The 22167-nt window shown below is 35.2% G+C and overlaps 1 pseudogene; it reads right to left on the bottom strand.

The window, feature by feature from the left end:
* Positions 1-21380, bottom strand: part of LOC143533583 (G-type lectin S-receptor-like serine/threonine-protein kinase At4g03230) — a 55180-nt pseudogene extending 33800 nt beyond the window's left edge.
* Between the last annotated feature and the right edge of the window lie 787 nt (positions 21381-22167).

The following is a 22167-nucleotide window of genomic DNA, read 5'->3' on the forward strand; positions in this document are numbered from 1 at the left end:
GGACTCATTTTCAAAGAGAGAACTAGAAAACTAATAAAGAAATATTTTTTTAATTTAATTAAAAAAATATTTTTTCTTTCATTCTTCTTATATATTATTATTCTTCACTAGAAAAAAATATAAATATAAAAAAATAAAAAAAAAACTCATTGTAGTGCACATATGCATGCAATAAATCGATGTCTTTTATTGCATATGTGCACTAGTTTGTAATTTATTTGTGCAAAAGTGCTGAATATCATATATGGAATTATTTGTATCCCAGACATTTTCGGCATGCCGCTAATAACCAACGAATGGCAAGTGTTTTTCCTTGTGTGGGTCCTATTTAAATGGGAACTTGATGAGTCGATCCACCTACACAGCTTACTTTTACTACTATACCTAGAGTTACTTCATGTATTTCTTGACGTAAAACAGATAGTGGATTTGTTTTTTTCTTTTGTTGAATATTTTTCACGGCTCAATAGATAATCCAACGATTTTTTCCGTGTTTCAGAATACGGTTAACCAACATGTTAACTAATCGATTATGATAAATTGGATCGGTTTTTGTAGTTTTTTCTTCTACGGTACCTCGACGTGAATCCATGGAGGGTGGGTGTATATACGCAATAGTATTATATTATATGCAAAAATAAAAATATCGATATAGTGCATAGGTGCATTAGTGTTGTATTACATATATGCAATAGTGTGTGTTGTATTTGCATATATTCAATAATTTGTATTGCATAATATGCAATTGTGTTATATCATATGCAATTAAACACTATTAAACATATAAAATACACACTATTGCAAATGTGTAATACAACAATATTGCATAGTATTACATATGTGCACTACGTCAACTTTTTTTTATGTTTTTTATTTTTTATTTTATCGATGAAAAGTAACAAAATATAAAAAGGATTAAAGAAAAAAATTTGAAAATATTTTTGTATTTTTAATTAAAAATAATTCTATAGGAGTTGATGATCGGGTACAAATCGTGTGTATGTATGTGTTATTTCATGTGTTTAATTGTTTATGTATCGCGAGCACAATTACTTTGAGTTTTTTTTATGATTGTAGGTATTCGGAGCTTAAACGAGCTAATTCAGAGCTATCAGATGAAGAGTAAGCGAGTCTCGAGTAGACGAAAGCATAGGGAAGCATATATGGATGGTTAAGGATCCGAGAAAGGTTTAGATGAGAAACTCAGAGCCGAAGCGAAAACTGAACGAGACGAGTTAACAGGAAAGTGTCTTTTTGTAAAACAGGCATATCTTGGGTTAGAAAATGAGTTATGGGACCCATAATATATGAATTTCAGGTTTCTCGACTAGACAAATCAGAGTATGATGTTATCTTACTTAGCGCTATGCGAACTAAAGGGGAAAATCCTTCGCGCTACGCGAAGGACATAAAAATGGAATGGCTCTGAATTAGCTCTCATTCTAGCAGTCAAGAACGAACCCTAGGACAATCTTGCATCATCTCAGAGCTTCCAATTCATCCAATCATTCCAAGCTTTGTTCCTTTCATCAGATAAGCGAGTTAATCATTATGCCGATGTCAAGCTATGCATCTTTGTGATCACTTTAGGTGGGGGGTTTGTGTAAATTGATTATGATCGAATTATTTGTGCTTCATTGAGTAAGAGTTTAATTGAATATGATGTTCTATCTTGCTTTGCTTAATTAGTAATTGATTGTTTAAACAATTTTTGTTTTTGTTTATCAACTCTTACATCAACTATTCGGCTGTGTTCATCAACATTTAAGCCTAGAGTCTTGTGTCATTGATTCGATAACCGTTAGTTATTGCATAATAATTGATTTTCATGATATAAAACTGGTAATTTGATAGATCGCATTCAGTTGTGTCAACAACTCGGATAAGGTTTTGTTTGTCATTACAACCAAACTACTAGGTCTAGTAATTACTACGCAATCAACTTAACATAATCAGTGATTAGTTTGTTATCGCATTACCTGAACCTTAAGTGAATCACTTGTTTCTCATAATTGTTTACAAAATCTAAAAGTAATTGTGTTTCCTTCCAATTTCTAAGCTGCTTGACATCATCTGTCCGCTTAGTTAAATAGTTTTCGAGTCATGAGTCAAACTTGCACTTTCCACTAATTCCCTGTGGAGATGACCTTACTTACCCGTACTAGTTATAGGTATTTAAGTATCATAAATACTTGTTTTTTATTAGAGCACGACATCTACATCAGGAGTTTTTTTGTTGATCCTTCCCATATATATAAAATAAAAAGAGACAGTTTTCTAGAAAGAGTAAGAGTAGAACTAGGCCTTTGGATCTAGTGGTTGAGATTATTAGTTTCCAAAATACCAAATAGTTTCCTAGTATCTAGGATTTATGCTACATAGTTTCTTAGATAAGCTCACATGTTTCCTAATTTCAAATTTTATGTCCTCCTTACCTATCTTAGGAAACTTTTTATTTTTGTTTTAACTCTTTTCTACACACACACACACACACACACACGAAAGGCAAGAAGATAATTTCGCATAAAAACTCTTAAAATTAAGAGTTTTACTTAGAGCATTTCCGACAGCTCCTCTTTAATTATGTGAGGGAGTTCTCTAAATTGTTTTAGAGGATTATAAGTAGTTATGAGTGGAGCAGAGAGAAAATTTTAAACAGATGATCAAATTTTGAGTAAATTTGGAGGTACACTGCTTATTATCTATTTATTTTTTAATATATTTGAAAGTGGTTGTAAGTGAAGGAGAGAGAAAAAGTTAATGAAAAAGATGCAAAAATAGTATTATTTAATTGTATATGAGAGAGAAAATATAGTGTTTTTAATATAATTATAGAAATAGAGATAGAGAAGCTGTCGGGAATGCTCTTAGAGCATTCTCAATCGATTCCCCAAATTTATGTGAGTGTATTCTCTATTTTTTAGAGTATGGTTTTGAATGATTATGAGTAGATGAGGGAGAAAAATTTAGTGTTTATGTTAAATTTTGAGAAAAACTGTTCACACTCTAAGAATTTTTAATATTTTTTTAAAGTGGTTGTAAGTGAATGTAATAGAAAATGTAATGCTAAAGAAATAAAAAGTATTATTTAATTAGAAAGAAAAGCAAAAATACAGTGATTTTTTAGTATAATTTTAGAGATGGATATGGAGATAGAGAATGAACTGGAATGCTCAATGCTTGAGGTACCACTTATGAAGTATAGCATGCATTTACTTTTCAATTTACCCGTTTTTCTTCAAAGAAACGGGCATATCTGAATTCAGGATTTCAAAATTCAAAATCTAAGCTAGATCTCATTCTGCTTTCTCCCATTCACCATATTCAAACTTTTCGCCAGATTTCATTAGTTGGTGGCGATTTTGAGTTGTTTTTTGCTTAGATCTAGTGGAGGTTATGAGGCAAACAATGATACCAAGTGGCAACGGTGGTGGTAGTTGGTTGTAAAGGCAAGATTATCGAAGGTAAAGTATACTGCAGACCGATCTACTCTTGGTACTTTCTTTGTGCCTATATGTCTAAATTTCGACAACTGTGCAATTTTTATTTTTGTTGTCGCTGGTGTTGAATGTAATACTGAATCAGAGATTTACCGAAATCGTAGTTGTAATGACTCACTTGAAATTCCACCTTCTTATTTTCGGGTAAAATGGTCAACAAATTTAAAGAAGTGGGTCGATTCGGGTTAGTGTTGTAAGAAAATGTGGTAGGTTCGGGTCGAAACGGGTTTTGGAGTGGCACATATTTCCACATGAGATAGGTTTTGGCCCAATATGGGTTTTGGATTGGAATGAGTTTGGTTCAGGTTTTGTCTCGGATCAAGTTTCAAGCCTACACGAGTTTTCGCACGGGACGGGTTGGGTTTTAGTTTCTTTTATCTCTTTTTGGTTGATTTATGATTCATTTTCTGTGACATTTGAGCCAAAACAAGGTACACCTCAGTACGTATTTATCGATTAAACAAATAAACGCGTAATACGTAGCAATCAAACGATTAACCGAACGGGTCTGGTTATGACCCAGATATCTCGAGGGCCATCTATAAGTGATATACGTTTAATATAAGCTAAAATATTAGTAATATGGCCTTAGTTCGATAGCAAACAAGTTAAACGAAAACATGCTCGTTTAACTACCCGTTATAGATTTAAAAGCGAAAGATAGTTACAAACCAAGCATTGTATCATCCATTAAGCCGAAAAAGACTTACCAAACACTTATTTGAAATGTTTTAAACGATCCGTGAAAATATTTTTGATTGTTACAAACTTATACAATGTTTTTATAATTTTACACAAAACTAGCCGAAAAACACTCGTTTTCGCACTGTTTAACGCACCCAATAAGTTTTTCGCGCCAAAAACCGAACCTGAACTAAATTTGGACTGAGCTTTTCGTTTTTCGGCTTTTAGAATCAATTATTTGGGCCAAAATGGGCCCATGGGGGCCCAAACAACCTTCCGGCGGCAATATTGGACCCCCCCCTTTTTGATTTCTTTCACATTCATCCACAAGAAAATTTTGGAAAAACTTTTCTTCATCAGGAAACTCTTCAAACCCTAAGGTAAACAACTTAAATAAGCAACTTTTACACTTGTTTAACCTTGATTAATACCATATCAACATGTTTTAATTGTTGAAAATCATAGTTTACCATGTAAAACCCTCAAAAATCATTCAAAAACATACTTTTATGCTAATCTAGTTTCAAATCAGAATCATGATCTTTTTTGGCCATAAACACGGATTAAAGGGTTGAAAAGGCATTTTTACGGTTCAAAAGTTCGTTATTGTGCACTAGCCGAAACCGTAACTCAAGGGCTGTTATGTTGATGAAAAATTGCTTGGTTTGTGATATAGGACTTTTATCTAGCCTACAGAGGAGCACAAGAGCTTGAAAAGTTGATTAGAAAGGCGGAAACGAACCAAAACCGCTAAGGTAATGCCGAAACACTCGTTTACGGGCTGTTTAGGTTAAGGTTGTGATGTGCATATTTTTAGGCCTTAAAATTTTGCAAGGACATCAGGGACCATATCATTGAGTCCCTGTTCAAATTTGGTAATTTTTTGACCATCCGAGAATATTTGGCGAATTTATTACCGAATTGAGACGTTTATTTGGGAAAAATAGTTAAAACGCTTGAACAATTATGAAATTTTGTGGGGAACTTAGATTAGGTATATTTTGATTACATATAAAATTTGGGATCATTTTGAAAAGTTTAAGGGTGTTTTGTGCATATGTGTTCCTATGAATGTTTATAACCGAATTTGGGCCGAAAAGAATATTGAACAAGCTTATTGCATTCTGGAATTGATACAGGTTTTTTTGGGACATGATTTGAGTATTCATGAATTTTTGTGGAATATTTGGAAATCATTTGGGATAAACGGACGATTTTCAAGCGAAATATAGGTGATGAAATGAATTTTTATAAATTAATAAATCAGTAAATAATTTCAAAAATATTTTTATTAAAATCTACATATTTTATTTGTTAAGTGGCTAAATTTTCATAATTTAATGATTAATGGTTAATTAATTATGCTAATTTTAAGAGTAAATAAATTCAATTTTTAATAAAAACCGGCAAGTTCGAAATTAACGAACCTGCGGAAATATCAAAACACCAAGAGTGATAAAAAATCATATTTTTGAGTTAATTAAGTAAAAACGAACCTTTCTATGAGAAACCTGGAAAATCTGGATAGATTGTGCGCGTTTCTTCTCAAATCAAACTGAATAAACGGAAACGGGCCCCGTAGCTAATACGTGACCCCAATAAGTGATCTTTCCTTATAACTTAATCATTTTATTAACCAACATATTTACCCAAGCGTATTTCCCCATAACTATTTTTTAAACGAGTAAATGAATAACTTGGCCCAGCTGGGAAAACGGGAATCTGAGCCAAGTTCGGTTCTAAGTATTAGACATTGAACAACATCACAATCTAAGCCTATTGCCACCGCGTTCCAACTATACCCATATTAGTTATACAGCCCAATTTAGTATTGAGATTATAATAATATTAAAATATTAATATTATTATAATACTGGTTATAGGAAACCATGATTTCAAGTTACACAAACCTCGAACCGACGTGCTTTTGGGGTGAAAAGCATGTTTGATTATGTATACATATCTAAAATTTGTAATGATGTGAATTATCTAAGTGCTAACACACGAAAGTCCCCACGATCACAGTGATTAACTTCGAGCCGGTGGCTTGTGAATAGTACTATTGGTTTGACAAACCCAAACGGAATCGGCCTGGTTGCCATGTCACATAGCGCCGTTTGCACATGACCATAATTATACATACAGGCTATCTAGTGTTAGACATAGCTACCAGGGCATGTTGTGGGCGGAAGGGGAGCCACAGTGGTTGATTGAGCGTGGGAAATGGATGCACGCAGCACAAACAGTCAAGGCTTCACTGTAGCTTAGCATAATTACATCATTCATTTACATACATACATACTTATATCATGATTACAAGTGTTAACTTGTGAATACTCATAACTGTTTTTTTGAAACTCATGAAACTCACCAACTCCAGTAGTTGACCCATTTTAAACTACTTTTCAGGATTACCAAAGTTGGAATAAAGTGATGTCGTGCTATCTATTGTAGAACATGCTCGATGCTATGTGAATAGATGCAATGTTATTAGTACGAATAGAATAGTTTAACCAACGTATTTTGTTGTAATACCTAGTTTGAACACAAAGATATATCAATGTAATATAATGTAAATTAGTTTGTAATGTTTCTTTATAAACAATGTTGTTGATACCAGTGGTGTCTGTTACATTCCCGTTTTACGCTTCCGCATTGTGCTAGTCGGGGTGTGACGGAAGTTGGTATCAGAGCCATTGGTTATAATGGATTAGGTTATCCTTTAGGGTACCTAAAATATAACCGTAGGCTCGATTAACTCTGGAAAAATAATTAAATAATAAATTAATATTATATAGTGATGGATGCCGGGATGAACTTGTAGGGCAAGTGAGTTATTGTGGTCCGGAACATAATAACAACTTGCTTATACGAGGGAATTCGGGGAAAAGTCGCGGGACATGCAGATAGGTAAAAATGACAACATATGTGTATAAAAAGTAATACTGAGTACGTATATATATATATATATATATATATATATATATATATATATATATATATATATATATAAACACATACGTGCTTATCTGAAACAAGGTGTACGAATACGTGTACGTACGATGTTACTGATAACAGTAAATTTTACTATGAATATTATATTCATCGATATTCAATAATAAATCTAATAGTAATTAAAATTAAAATTTTAATAAACTAATATTATATTCTAATATAATTAATATTAAATTTGGCTTAATTAATTAATCTTCCCGACAATAGTTAGCGCTAGCAATAGATATTATTCTTATAACTAACCTTTGTGCAGAGTCATGTCAAGGAATAACAACTACGTACTGGAAGAAGAACCAGTAATCTCTGCTGAGGAGGAGGATCCAGAGGAGGAGGACCCGGAAGAGGAACCGGAGGAGGATGAAGAAGATGTGGAAGAAGAAGTTATTTGTAGAGAGCTACCCAGAAATGTGCCTGATCTGTCCGGCTACATATTCGATAGTTATCCACCCAGGTCACCACGCAGAGATCAAAACGAAGTTAACAGTCAGTACCATTCACCTGCTAGGGTAGCCAGATCATATACTCCACCCATTCATCTGTCCCTGACGACTTCAGCTACTGCACGAGTTCGACAGACTGCTCGTATTCGGGTAACTCCGATTGACCCTACCTCGATTCCATTCAGATCTACCCATTACCGAGGAGGACCTTCACGTCCTAGGGCAGATACTTCATCTTCCCATTCATTGAGTATACCTACCCCTCGTCCTGACCTCCCAAACGTACGAAACAACTCTTGGATGGCTGTCCTGACTGACCGTGTGATAGACCACTCGATAGTCATAGCTAACATTAACCAGGAAATGAGGGACGTGACCCAATGCTTATTGACGTTACAGCAGATAGTACTGAATTTGCAGCAGTCAGATGCCTACCACCGTTGGTGTTTGGAAAGGGTGACAGTTCGACTGTGGAACTGTTACTGGATGATTACGGTGTTGTTTTTTTTATGTTTGTGGCTAGTCTATCGTTTGTATGGATAGATGCAGGATGTTACAGATATGTGTACGTGATCTTTTGACACTCCATATATGTATATAGTAGTATGTTATACTGACATGGAGTATGATTTTGTGTATTATTACAAGCACTGGCCCTTACAGGGTTAAGTCTGGTAGTCATCTAGTGACAAATTTTGATGTATACATGCAAGCACTGGCCTTTATCAGGCTAAGTCTATGTACCTTTCGTTATCAATGTATAGAACAGTTTGTGAAATACCATTGTGTTGTTTTATTTACTTGTACAACATTTATTGTAATTATTGTTACAAGATGCCGTATACTGGAATTAGTATTAATTGGCTTATATTTGATTATCATTATAGAATGGCCCCAAAGAAAGCAATCCTTATGACTGAAACAGAAATAGCCGAGATGATAGCTCGGCATATGCAAGAAGCAATCCCACTTATTGTAACACAAGTAACTGCCGGTGTAAATGCTAATATGCAAACAAACCAACAACCGATTAATAATGCTCCCCCAACCAACACTGAAATAGTCGCAAATAATAACCCCCACCTAATGCAAACGCCCCTCCCAATGCAAATAATCCCCCACCGGATACAAATAATGTCAACAACAATAATCCTTCAACGAACCCAAACAATAACAATAACAACCCTAATCCCCCTCGAAGAGAATATTCGATTAAAAACTTTATGGCCTGTAAACCGATTGACTTTAAAGGTACCGAAGGGCCAAATAGGTTAATCAAATGGATCGAAAAGACTGAATCCGTCCTCAATATCAGTAATTGTCCACCCGAAAGCATTGTCAAGTATGTTGCCTCTACATTTACTGATCACACATTAATGTGGTGGAATACTACGGTGCAAATAAAAGGTCAAGATACGGTAAATCGCATGACATGGGCCGAACTCAAAACATTGATGCTAGAACATTTTTGCCCAAAGAATGAAATACAAAGGTTAGAACATGAACTTTGGAGCTTAGAAATGAAAGGAGCGGATCATTTGGGATATACAAACCGCTTCAATGAACTGACTCGCTTAGTACCATGGTTAGTAACTCCCGAGGACAAACGAACTGAACATTATATTTGGGGTTTAGCCCCGGAAGTGAGGAGTTTGGTAAACTCCGTGGGACACACATCGTTTGAGAATGTCGTGACTCAAGCCAGCATTGTGATTTTTGACCTAGTAAGGAGTGGAGTATTGAGAAAGGCTGGAGAATCAGTGGGTATGAAACGAACCGACTACGGGACGAGAGCACAAGGAGGACAATCAAGCAAACGTGCACGTCCGACAATAAGAAATTATGCTATAGCTGGTTCCGATACGAAGCAAGACAGGTATAAAGGACCCTTGTCAAAGTGCGATAAATGTAATTACCATCATGTGGGAGAATGCAGATTCCCGGTATGCCAGAAATGTGGTCGAACTGGGCATTATGCCCCTAATTGCAGAGCAGGTACAAAAATTGTGAACCGATCAACCCAAATAACTCAACCTCGTCGTCGACCGCCACCTAGACCTCAGCCAATCCTCCAACAATCTATCCAACAGATTTTAGCCGAAACAACCTACCGTGCCTGTTATGAATGCGGCAGTACAGATCATATTTGAAGAAATTGCCCTAAGTTTAATCCACGAGCAATTGCTAGACCGAACCAAGCATCGACTTCAAATACGCCTAGAGGACGCGCGTTTGTAATTGGGTCAGGAGAAGCAAGACAAGACCCGAATGTGGTGACAGGTACATTTATAGTCTCTGATCAATATGCTTCTGTATTATTTGACACGGGTGCCGATAGAAGCTTTGTTTCCACTAGTTTTGTATCCTTGGGAAATATGTCAGTTAGTGAACTAACAAATCCCTATACTATAGAACTCGCTAACGGTAACTCTATAACTGTCAACCAAATAATCCAAAACTGTTCCATTATTCTAAATGACCACCCATTCCTTATTGACCTACTCCCGGTAGAGTTAGGAAGTTTTGATGTTATTGTCGGCATGAACTGGTTAACCAAGTATAAGGCGGAGATTGTGTGTAACAACAAGATGGTTAAAATTCCCCTTCCGGAAGGTGAAATGATTATGGTACAGGGAGAGAAGTCTGGTTCGATTTTACCTCTCGTGTCTCATCTTAAAGTGTTGAAATGTTTACGCCAAGGTTGTATGGCATTTTTAGCAAACGTGGCTATAAAGAACCCTGATGAGAAACGCATAGAAGAGATCCCCGTTGTACGTGAATACCCCGATGTCTTTCCCGATGATCTACCTGGATTACCACCGAACCGACAGGTTGAATTCCGTATTGACTTAATCCCAGGATCAGCCCCTATTGCTAAGGCACCTTATTGACTGGCACCCTCTGAAATGCAAGAATTATCCAACCAATTACAGGAATTGTTAGATAAGGGTTTTATATGTCCCAGTTATTCTCCTTGGGGAGCACCGGTATTGTTTGTAAAGAAGAAAGATGGAAGTTTTAGAATGTGCATCGATTATCAGGAATTAAACAAAGTTTCCATCAAGAACCGATAACCTTTTCCATGAATAGACGACTTATTTGATCAACTTCAAGGGGCAAACTATTTCTCAAAAATTGACATTCGATCCGGTTACCATCAAGTTAAAATTCAAGAAGAAGATGTGTCTAAAACGGCGTTCCGAACTCGTTATGGCCACTACGAATTTTTAGTTATGCCGTTCGGACTGACTAATGCTCCCGCAGTTTTCATGGATCTTATGAATCGAGTTTGTAAACCGTACCTCGACAAATTCGTTATCGTGTTTATTGATGACATTTTGATATATTCGAAAACCAAAGAGGACCACGATCAGCATTTACGAACCATTTTGGAGTTGTTGAGGCAGGAAAAGTTGTATGCCAAATTATCAAAATGTGAATTTTGGCTACAAGAGGTTCAATTTTTAGGGCACGTTGTTAATCGACACCAAATCCATGTAGACCCGAGTAAGATTGAAGCCATCAAAAATTGGCAAGCCCCGAAGTCACCGAAAGAAATCTGTCAATTTTTGGGATTATTTGGGTATTATCGGCGCTTTATTGCTAACTTTTCTAGCATAGCCCAACCTTTAACCCTTTTGACTCAAAAAGATCGTGCTTACGTTTGGGGAGAAGATCAAGAAGCAGCCTTTCAATTGCTGAAACAGAAACTATGTCAAGCCCCGATACTGATTCTTCCAGAGGGAACTGATGATCTGGTAGTTTATTGTGACGCGTCCCGGAAAGGCTTGGGATGCATACTAATGCAAAGAAATAAAGTCATAGTATACGCTTCTCGGCAATTAAAGGTGCACGAGAAGAATTACACCACCCATGACTTGGAACTGGGCGCGGTTATTTTCGCACTTAAGATCTGTATGCATTACTTATATGGCACCAAATGTACAGTATACACCGACCACAAGAGCCTACAGCACATTTTCGACCAGAAAGAACTAAACATGAGGCAGAGGAGATGGGTCGAGCTGTTGAATGATTATGATTGTGAGATTCGATACCATCCGGGCAAGGCTAATATAGTAGCAGATGCCTTAAGCAGGAAAGATAGAATCAGACCACTAAAAGTCCAGGCACTTAGAATGATTGTCCAAACCAGTCTCACCGTACAAATTCGTATTGCTCAAAACGAAGCTCTGAAAGGAGATAACTTGGAAAATGAAAACTTACATGGGACCGAACAAAACTTTGAAGAAAGAACCGACGAAATTTTATACTACAAAAACCGAGTTTGGATTCCCACTTTCAGCAATCTGCGTGACTTGATCTTGGACGAAGCCCATAAGTCCAAATATTCCATTCACCTAGGGACGGATAAGATGTACAAGGACTTGAAGGAGTATTATTGGTGGCCCGGTATGAAGAAGGATATAGCCACGTATGTCGGTAAATGTTAAACTTGTGCGAGGGTTAAGGCCGAATATCAAAAACCTTCGGGAATGTTGCATCAACAGGAAATACCACAATGGAAATGGGAACAAATTACCATGGATTTTGTAACACACCTCCCTAAAACGTCCCTTGGAAACGATGCAATATGGGTGATAGTTGATCAATTAACCAAATCCGCACACTTTCTTCCAATCCGAACCACTTACACAACCGAAAAACTTGCTCACATTTACATAAATGAAATCGTATCCTGACACGACGTACCCATTTCAATTTTTTCTGATCGTGATAGCCATTTCACCTCTCGTTTCTGGTAAGCCGTACAAGAAGCTTTGGGAACCCGAATTGACCTAAGCACCGCCTACCATCCCCAAACCGATGGTCAATCCGAGCGAACCATTCAAACTTTAGAAGATTTGCTTCGCGCTTGTGTACTAGACTTCGGTGGGAACTGGGATCAACATCTTCCACTGGTTGAATTTTCGTATAATAATAGCTATCATAGTAGCATTCAAGCGGCACCATACGAAGCGCTGTACGGACGGAAATGTAGATCACCCTTGTGCTGGACTGAGGTTGGAGATACCCAAATTACTCGATATGACTTGATTCAAGAAACCACTGATAAAATCCGTAAGATCACTAACAAATTGAAAATCGTCCGAGATCGACAGAAAAGCTACGCTGATGTTCGTAGGAAACCATTATCTTTTGAAATAGGCGATAAAGTATTCCTCAAGGTATCCCCGTGGAAAGGCGTCATTCGATTCGGTAAAACCGGTAAATTAGCTCTGCGATACATTGGGCCGTATGAAGTCATTTCTAAGATCGGTCCTGTAGCTTACCGACTGAAATTACCTTTGGAGTTGAGTTTTATTCACGATGTCTTTCATGTTTCAAACCTGAAAAAGTGTCTGACCGACGAAACCGAAATCGTACCATTAAAAGACTTAAACATAAACGAAAAACTAAATTTCGTTGAAGAACCGGTGGAAATATTAGAGGGAAAAGTAAAACAATTAAGACACAACAAAATCTCTCTGGTCCAAGTTCAGTGGAATTCAGAACGGGGACCCGAATTCACGTGGGAACGAAAGTCCGAATTTAAAAAGAAATACCGCACCTATTTCCAAATAAAGACAAAGTTGAATAATCAAATTTCCGGGACGAAATTTTATAACGGGGGGAGAATGTGACATTTGAGCCAAAACAAGGTACACCTCAGTACGTATTTATCGAGTAAGCAAATATACGCTTAATACGTAGCAATCAAACGATTAACCGAACGGGTCTGATTATGACCCAGATATCTCGGGGGGCTATCTAAAAGTGATATACATTTAATATAAGCTAAAATATTAGTAATATGACCTTATTTCCATAACAAACAAGTTAAACGAAAACATGCTCGTTTAACTACCCGCTATAGATTTCAACGCGAAAGATAGTTACAAACCAAGCATTGTATCATCCGTTAAGCCGAAAAAGACTTACCAAACACTTATTTGAAATGTTTTAAGCGATTCGTGAAAATATTTTCGATTTTTACAAACTTATACCATGTTTTTATAATTTTACACAAAACTAGCCGAAAAACACTCGTTTTCGCACTGTTTAACGCACCCGATAATTTTTTCGCGCTAAAAACCGAACCTGAACTAAATTTGGACTGGGCTTTTTATTTTTGGGCCTTTAGAATCAGTTATTTGCGCCAAATGAGCCCAAGGGGGCCCAAACAACCTTCCGGCCGCAATATTGGAAACCCCCCCCCTCTTTTTGATTTCTTTCACATATAAACTAGTTCAAGGATAGTTTTGCACATTCATCCACAAGAAAATTCTGGAAAAACATTTCTTCATCAGGAAACTCTTCAAAACCTAAGGTAAACAACTTAAATAAGCAGCTTTTACACTTGTTTAACCTTGATTAATACCATATCAACATGTTTTAATTGTTGAAAATCATAGTTAACCATGTAAAACCCTCAAAAATCATTCAAAAACATACTTTTATGCTAATATAGTTTCAAATCAGAATCATGATCTTTTTTGGCCATAAACACGGATTAAAGGGTTGAAACGGCATTTTTACGGTTCAAAAGTTCGTTTTTGTGCACTAGCCGAAACCGTAACTCAAGGGCTGTTATGTTGATGAAAAATTGCTTGGTTTGTGATATAGGACTTTTATCTAGCCTACAGAGGAGCACAAGAGCTTGAAAAGTTGATTAGAAAGGCGGAAACGAACCAAAACCGCTAAGGTAATGCCGAAACACTCGTTTACGGGCTGTTTTGGTTAATGTTGTGATGTGCATATTTTTAGGCCTTAAAATTTTTCAGGGACATCAGGGACCATATCATTGAGTCTCTGTTCAAATTTGGTAATTTTTTGACCATCCGAGAATATTTGGCGAATTTATTACCGAATTGGGACGTTTATTTGGGAAAAATAGTTAGATTGCTTGAAAAATTATGAAATTTTGTGGGGAACTTAGATTTGGTATATTTTGATCACATATAAAATTTAGGATCATTTTGAAAAGATTAAGGGTGTTTTGTGCATATGTGTTCGTATGAATTTTTATAGTAAAATTTGGGTTGAAAAGAATATTGAACAAGCTTATTGCATTCTGGAATTGATACAGGTTTTTTTGGGACATGATTTGAGTATTCAGGAATTTTTGTGGAATTTTTGGAAATCGTTTGGGATAAACGGACGATTTTCAGGTGAAATATAGCTGATGAAATGAATTTTTATAAATTAATAAATCAGTAAATAATTCTAAAAATATTTTTATAAAAATCTACATATTTTATTTGATAAGTGGCTAAATTTTCATAATTTAATGATTAACAGTTAATTAATTATGCTAATTTGAAGATTAAATAAATTAAATTTTTAATAAAAACCGGCAAATTCGCAATTAACGAACCTGCGGGAATATCAAAACACATGAGTGATCAAAAATCATATTTTTGGGTTAATTAAGTAAAAACGAACCTTTTTATGAGAAACCTGGACAATCTGGATAGATTGTGCGCGTTTCTTCACAAATCAAACTGAATAAACGGAAACGGACCTCGTAGCTAATCCGGGACCCCATTATGTGATCTTTTTTTATAACTTAATCATTTTATTAACCAACACATTTACCCAAACTTATTTCCCCATAACTGTTTTCTAAACGCGTAAACAAACAACTTGGCCCAACTAGAAAAACGGGAATCTGAGCCAAGTTTGGTTCTAAGTATTAGACATTGAACAACATCATAATCTAAGCCTATTGCCACTTTCTGGGCGTTCCAACTATACCCAGATTAGTTATATAGCCAAGTTTAGTATTGAGATTATAATAATATTAAAATATTAATATTATTATAATACTGATTATAGGAAACCGTGATTTCAAGTTACACAAACCTCGAACCGACGTGCTACTGATTATCTACTAAATAGTGTGTTTCATGACCCCACTCTTTAAACAGTTTTACGAATTTTTGGGGTGAAAAACATGTTTGATTATTTATACATATCTGAAATTTGTAATGATTTGAATTATCTAAGTGCTAACATATGAAAGTCCCCACGATCACAGTGATTAACTTTGAGCCGGTGGCTTGTGAATAGTACTATTGGGTTGACAAACCCAAACGGAATCGGCCTGGTTGCCGTGTCACATAGCGCCGTTTGCACATGACCATAATTATATATACAGGCTATGTAGTGTTAGACATAGTTACCGGGGCATGTTGTGGGCGGAAGGGGAGCCACGGTGGTTGATTGAGCATGGGAAATGGATGCACGCAGCACATACAGTCAAGGCTTCACTATAGCTTAGCATAATTACATCATTCATTTACATACATACATACTTATATCATGATTACAAGTGTTAACTTGTGAATACTCATAACTGTTTTCTTGAAACTCGTGAAACTCACCAACTCCAGTAGTTGACCCGTTTTAAACTGCTTTTCAGGATTACCGAAGTTGGAATAAAGTGATGTCGTGCTATCTATTGTGGAACATGCTTGATGCTATGTGAATAGATGCAAGGTTATTAGTACGAATAGAATAGTTTAACGAACGTATTTTGTTGTAATACCTAGTTTGAACACAAATATATATCAATGTAATATAATGTAAATCAGTTTGTAATGTTTCTTTATAAACAATGTTTTTGATACCAGAGGTGTCTGTTACATTTCCGTTTTACGCTTCCGCATTGTGCTAGTCGGGGTGTGACATTTTCAGCCTTATGTTTCGTTTTGGTTGGTTTTTTCAGTTTCATTTACGTTCGGTTTCAGATTTTTGGTTTCGTTCGATCGATTTTTTCGGTTTCAATTAGTTTGGTTCGGTTTTGGTTTTTCTTTTTAGTTTTTGTTCATGTTTTGGCTTTGGTTCATTTATCTTTTTTTTTAATGAGTACAACGGAGGAAATATTTTCGTTTTTTTCTACTTTATTTTTTGTTTCTGATTTATATTTTAAGTTATGATTTTTTTATTTAAATTTTTTTAAGTGATCCTTATCTTTGTAAAAACCACACAAAGAAAAATTTAAAAAACATTGAAAAAATCATTACTCAAAATATAAATAAAAAAAAAGTAAAAAAGAAAACTAAAATGTTTCATCCATTGTCCTCGTTAAAAAAAAAGACCCGGAACACGTTTTGACTTGTTCCGACATGAACTCGATCCAGACCCATTTCGACCCAAACCTCTTGATCTTGACCCGCTCCGACCAGAACCAAAACAACCTTTTTTTTAATTGATCCATTATGACCCTAACTCGTTTCGACCCTGGCCCCTCCGACCCATGACCCGTTTCGACCCAACCAACCCATTTGCCACCCCTAACGCAAATCGATAAAAATGTAAGTTTTATTTGAAAATGATTTGTACTTTATAAGACAACTTCTCAAAATTTATAAGAAAGAAAAGGTTATATGATTGAAAATCCGGTTAGCCATAAAATGGAATAGAAAGTTTAAAAAAAATATCATACGATTGTACGGACTCTAAACTATCGTATAGGGTCTATAATGTAGGGAATATAATATCACCAAGACAATCGACAAAATTTTGAACCTTATACGATAGTATAAGGTCTATACAATCGTATGGAGTCAAAGGGTGTTTGAATAGATCAATGAATGTGAATAACCAAAGCCTATATATATATATGGGAGATTTTAAATAAGAACCACTTTGAGTTTTAACAACTCGAAAGAACTCAACGTAACAATTTTTTTTTTTTGAATTTTTTTTACACATACGTAATATATGTAGGTTACATACACGTAAAAAAATTACAGAATTGTTTACGTACTGAGTCGACTTATTACATATGTATAACAGACGTTTAAATTAGTATAATCGCTGTACATTTTATTCTCTCTCATACTTGAATTTTTTAATCACATTTAATCTCAACCACATAACTACTGCACAAAGGGGCAAAAGCAACCGAATTTTGCAACCAACCAGAATGGTCGGAAAACCAGCGACCATATTTGTGACCCATATCAAAATGGTCGCAAAACTAGCGACCAAAACTACATCGGTTGCAAAACTAGCGGGCCAAAACAAAATCGGTCGCAAAAATAGCAACTGATGTTTTTCGGTCGTTAATCGGTTGCAAATGTAGCAACCGGAATTGTTTTGGTTGCAAATGTGGTCGCTAGTTTTAAAAATAGAGAAGCTAATAAATTAGAAATTAATTTGGTCGCAAAGCGGTCGCATATTTATCAACCGTATTTGTTTGGTCACAAAATTAGCAACCAAAACAAAATCAGTCACAAAATTACCAACCAAAATTTTCCAGTCACTTAATCTGTCGCAAATGTAACGACCAGAATTGTTTCAGTTAAAACTTTGGTTGCTAGTTTTCAATAATATAAAAAAATAGTAAAATAAATATTTATTTGGTCGCAAAGTGGTTGTAAACGTACCAACCTAAATTGTGCAATCACAAATATAACGACCAAAACAAAAACCGTCGCGAAATTAGCAACCAAAATTTTTGGTTCGTTAATCGGTCGCAAATGTAACGACCGAAAATGTTTTGGTTGCAAATATGGCTGTAGTTTAAAAAAATAAAAAATAATAATAAAAATAAATTTTGATTTGGTCCCAAAAACGGTCATATATTTCCAACTAATTCGGTCATAAATATAATGACCAAAACAAAATCGGTTGCAAAACTACCATTCGGAATTGTTTCGGTAGCAAGTACGGTCGATGGTTTTAAAAAATAGAAAAATAATAAAATAAAATTTTTTTGGTCGCAAATATAGTAGCCAGTTGTTCAAGAACAAAAGGTAAAAGCATGTTGTAGCACATGTGTGTATCAGCTCCCACCTATATTTTTAAACCTAGGCGGCTGACTAAGGAGTTGGGTGCACTCGGAATACTCGAAAATGGTAAATATAATGATATTTTTTGGATATTATTATACGTAAAATATCATAAGTTTATTAATAATTATAACGAAATAAGTGAATATTAATATAAATAAAATAAATACATTTTTAAATACTAAATTATTCTAAAAATTGCTAATCATTAATTAAAAAAATATTATTCGTTCTTTAATATTATAGAAATGCGAATTGTGTTTTATTTTCTAAGTCAAAATTAGCTTAAGTTGACCGACTAGATGTGTTTTTGGCTGAGTTTGTCCACCTTTGATCGATTCTTAAGAACTAGACAGAGTTAAATAAACTCAACTATGTGCCATACCTTGTAGCGAGTACTCGGCCTTGTAGACCTACTTTTACAACATTGTCTTATAGTAGAATCATGATCGAGCTGATCCAAGTCAGGCTTGGTCTTTACATTTTTTTTTATGATCTGAGCTTGATTCAAAAAACATGATATGAGCTGATCCAAGTCAGGCTTGGTCGTTTCCTTCAATTCTTTCGGTGACCAGTTATTCACGATGCTGTCTCATCTCTCATCTTAACCTCCCCGTTTGACAGTATCACAATTACTCCAACTCACGGCTGGATCTATCTTCGGAACGATTTCACCCTACGTTCCACCACCGAGAGCTATACCCTCAATCCGACCGCTACTCATGTACCCCACGTGTTTGATGAAAGTTCTGTTTTAAGTTTTTGTTCCCCCTAGATTTAATATCTGTTAATATTGGGGATAGCTTAGATTATGTGTATTTGGAATCATATGAGTTTATTTTTGTTTGTAGGTGTAGATTTAGATGAAACCCTGTTATGAGCCTATGAGACATTTGGTTTGCATAACAGTGTTCTCTCTCAAACAGCCTGTAGAGGCTGGATTGACATGGTTTGAAGGTTTTGTTTTTTTTCTTTACTTTTGATCTTTTTTAATTTTTTTAATTCTCTATTTTTGTATCAATGCAGGACATGCTAGACCACTTCAGATAGAATAGAAGCCAAAAGACAGAACTAGCCGGTGATTTTATAGGTCTTTGGTGATTTTCATGTAAGTACGTAGTTTATTTCTCTTTAACTTGTTTTTGAAGTGGCCAATTATGCAAACACTGTTACTTCACATTACATATCTACATGCATGCTATTAGTATAACCAAAAATGATATAACTTGCATGAGTGTTGTTTTTATTTGTGAGATGTCATTGATAACTGAATTTCTTATGTTTGTTATGATCTCTTGAATGTAAGCAGTTTTCGCTTGGCAATACATTTATGTTTTAATTGGCTGCTAAAAGTTATTAAAATTATTACTTGTTACAACCCATCATAATGGGTGATATTTTGGAGCTTATGCTTATATTTGGTGCTTATTATTTGTAATGGGTCATAATAGGTACAAATGAACTGTATCTAATTCTAATGGGTCAGGCGTGTTGTTTGGTTTTAATATGGTATATTAATTGTAGGTACAACTGGTGAATGAGAAAATATTGCGACTGTGGCAAGGAAGGAGCAGATAAAGACACAATAACCGAGCTAGCATATCGTGAAAAATATGCTGCAAACGCCAAAATGGAAGAGAAAAACAGACATGAAAGAGGAAATTTTATTTTCGTTGAAGAACATAACACAAAACTTCGTTACTGCTTGAGCTTGTGATCATTTGGTGATAAATGATAATGGTCAATTAAGATATTTGTTATCGTACCAATGTTTGGATATTTCTTAATGTACTGATCTTTGGATCCTTTTGTCCTATTTTTAAATGTGTAATTTTATGAATATGTTACAAATTAATGAATTAATATAAGCATTGAATTTGTAAATAGTGGAAAATAGAAAATAATAATAATTTTCTACAGAATTCTTTTGTGACAAAAACCACATCTAAAAAGTTGGTCGCAAGTTTGACAAAACTTGGTCGTTAAATTGGTCGCGAAGAAAACAGTTTTCGGTCACAAAATCGGTTGTAAGTAGATTTGGTAGCAAAGTCGGTTGTAAAATTTTCAGTCGCAAAACCGGTTGCGAAAAATTGCAGTCGCAGTCTCGGTCGATAAAGATTCGGTCACAAAATCGGTCACAAACACGACTCGGTCGCGAATTCGGTCACTAAATTTGCAACTACATTTTTTGTCGCAAAATCGGTCGCAAAAAGTGGTCGCAAAATAATTCCCGACCAAGGTTTTACCAACCGTCAAATCCAGTCGCAACTCGGTCGCAAAAGAGCATTCGCAACCGATTTGCGACTGAAATGGCGGTTGCAAATGCTCAGTTTTCTAGTAGAATTCACAAAATTTATAATAATAACAACAAATTCTAAGCATAATGTTTTTTGTAGACTGTAGAGTCAAATTCGGTTTAGATAAAACGAGAATATTAATAAGATCAACTATGGAGTTGTAAAAAAAAATGAATAATTCGTCTCCGCACACCTTGATTATAATTCATGCTATAGTTATGCCAATATATGTTTGTTTGAATTCATAAATCAACTAATATAGGCAAAAGTGACCGAAGCATAATCTCGTCACCAATATGAACTTGGTTGTAATACCAAAAAGTTCATGTCTTATATATGCTTTCATATATATCTACCGCGGTGAAATAAAAAATTAAGTTAGATTAGTTTGATCTTGCATACCAGTTTTTGTACCGAAGTGGTTTTGGCCTTTCTCATCTAGCACCTTAAGCTCACCATCTTCTGCGACTTTTAGAACTCCAGAGGAATCGGGCAGTGGTTTTTCACGGTTAGCAACCCATACCACGGTCTTCGGATCCATGGTGTACCAAATCCCAACATATCGTCGTTCAGGCTCTTTTTCAAGTGGAAAGAACCCCATTTGAAACTTTTTGCCTGGTGATTCCAAAATTTCGGTCCCATTGATGGTTTCTCCTGTTGTTATGTTGTCTTTAGATGAACAACAATGAATAAGGAAACACAAAATGAATGTACACAAGAAACAACTGTAGGTTGTTGTATTGGCTGACGTTATCATAATAGTATGCATTTGAGTAGGGTTAATATTTGTTAGGTGTGTGTTATGAGGAAGAACCTTAATATAATAAGTGAGGAAATAGATAATTATTGAATGGACAATAGCTAGCTCATTTATTTGAGTCAATGTTTACTTTTAAAGTCTACGTTGGCTTTGTTGGCGGACCCATTGGAGACGTACACAATCCTTTAAAGTTAAATGCACTGATGTTAACTTGTTAACACAATTGATTATATGGGATATCTTATTCTAAAACTCCAATTTATAGGTAAGATCTACCTATTATCTACCTATTATAATAAAGTAAAATAACTACAGACACTTTTTATTTTTAGGTTAAAATCATATAATTAGAGTAAAGTGTCATTTTCATCCTTATGGTTTGGCAAATAATGCGAATTTAGTCCAAAAAGTTTACTTTTTGTATATAGACCCTCCACGTTTCTCAATTCTTGCCAATTACATCCAAATCATTAACTCCGTTAAATTGAATCGTTAACTCATGGGTAGACATGTCTTTTCACTCTTTCTTTATTACATGAGTACAATGCTAAAATCATTCATGAAGTTTGGTCACATTTACGAATTTTGTCCAAAAATATTTTTTTTCGCAAATAAACCCTCGATGTTTCCCCAGCTGTTGCCAATTTTGTCCAATTTGTTAACTCGGTC

Source organism: Bidens hawaiensis, unplaced genomic scaffold (assembly GCF_021521415.1).
Source record: "Bidens hawaiensis isolate Kalapana, Puna unplaced genomic scaffold, B.hawaiensis_p1.1 tig00009799_1, whole genome shotgun sequence".
NCBI classification, from domain to species: domain Eukaryota; kingdom Viridiplantae; phylum Streptophyta; class Magnoliopsida; order Asterales; family Asteraceae; genus Bidens; species Bidens hawaiensis.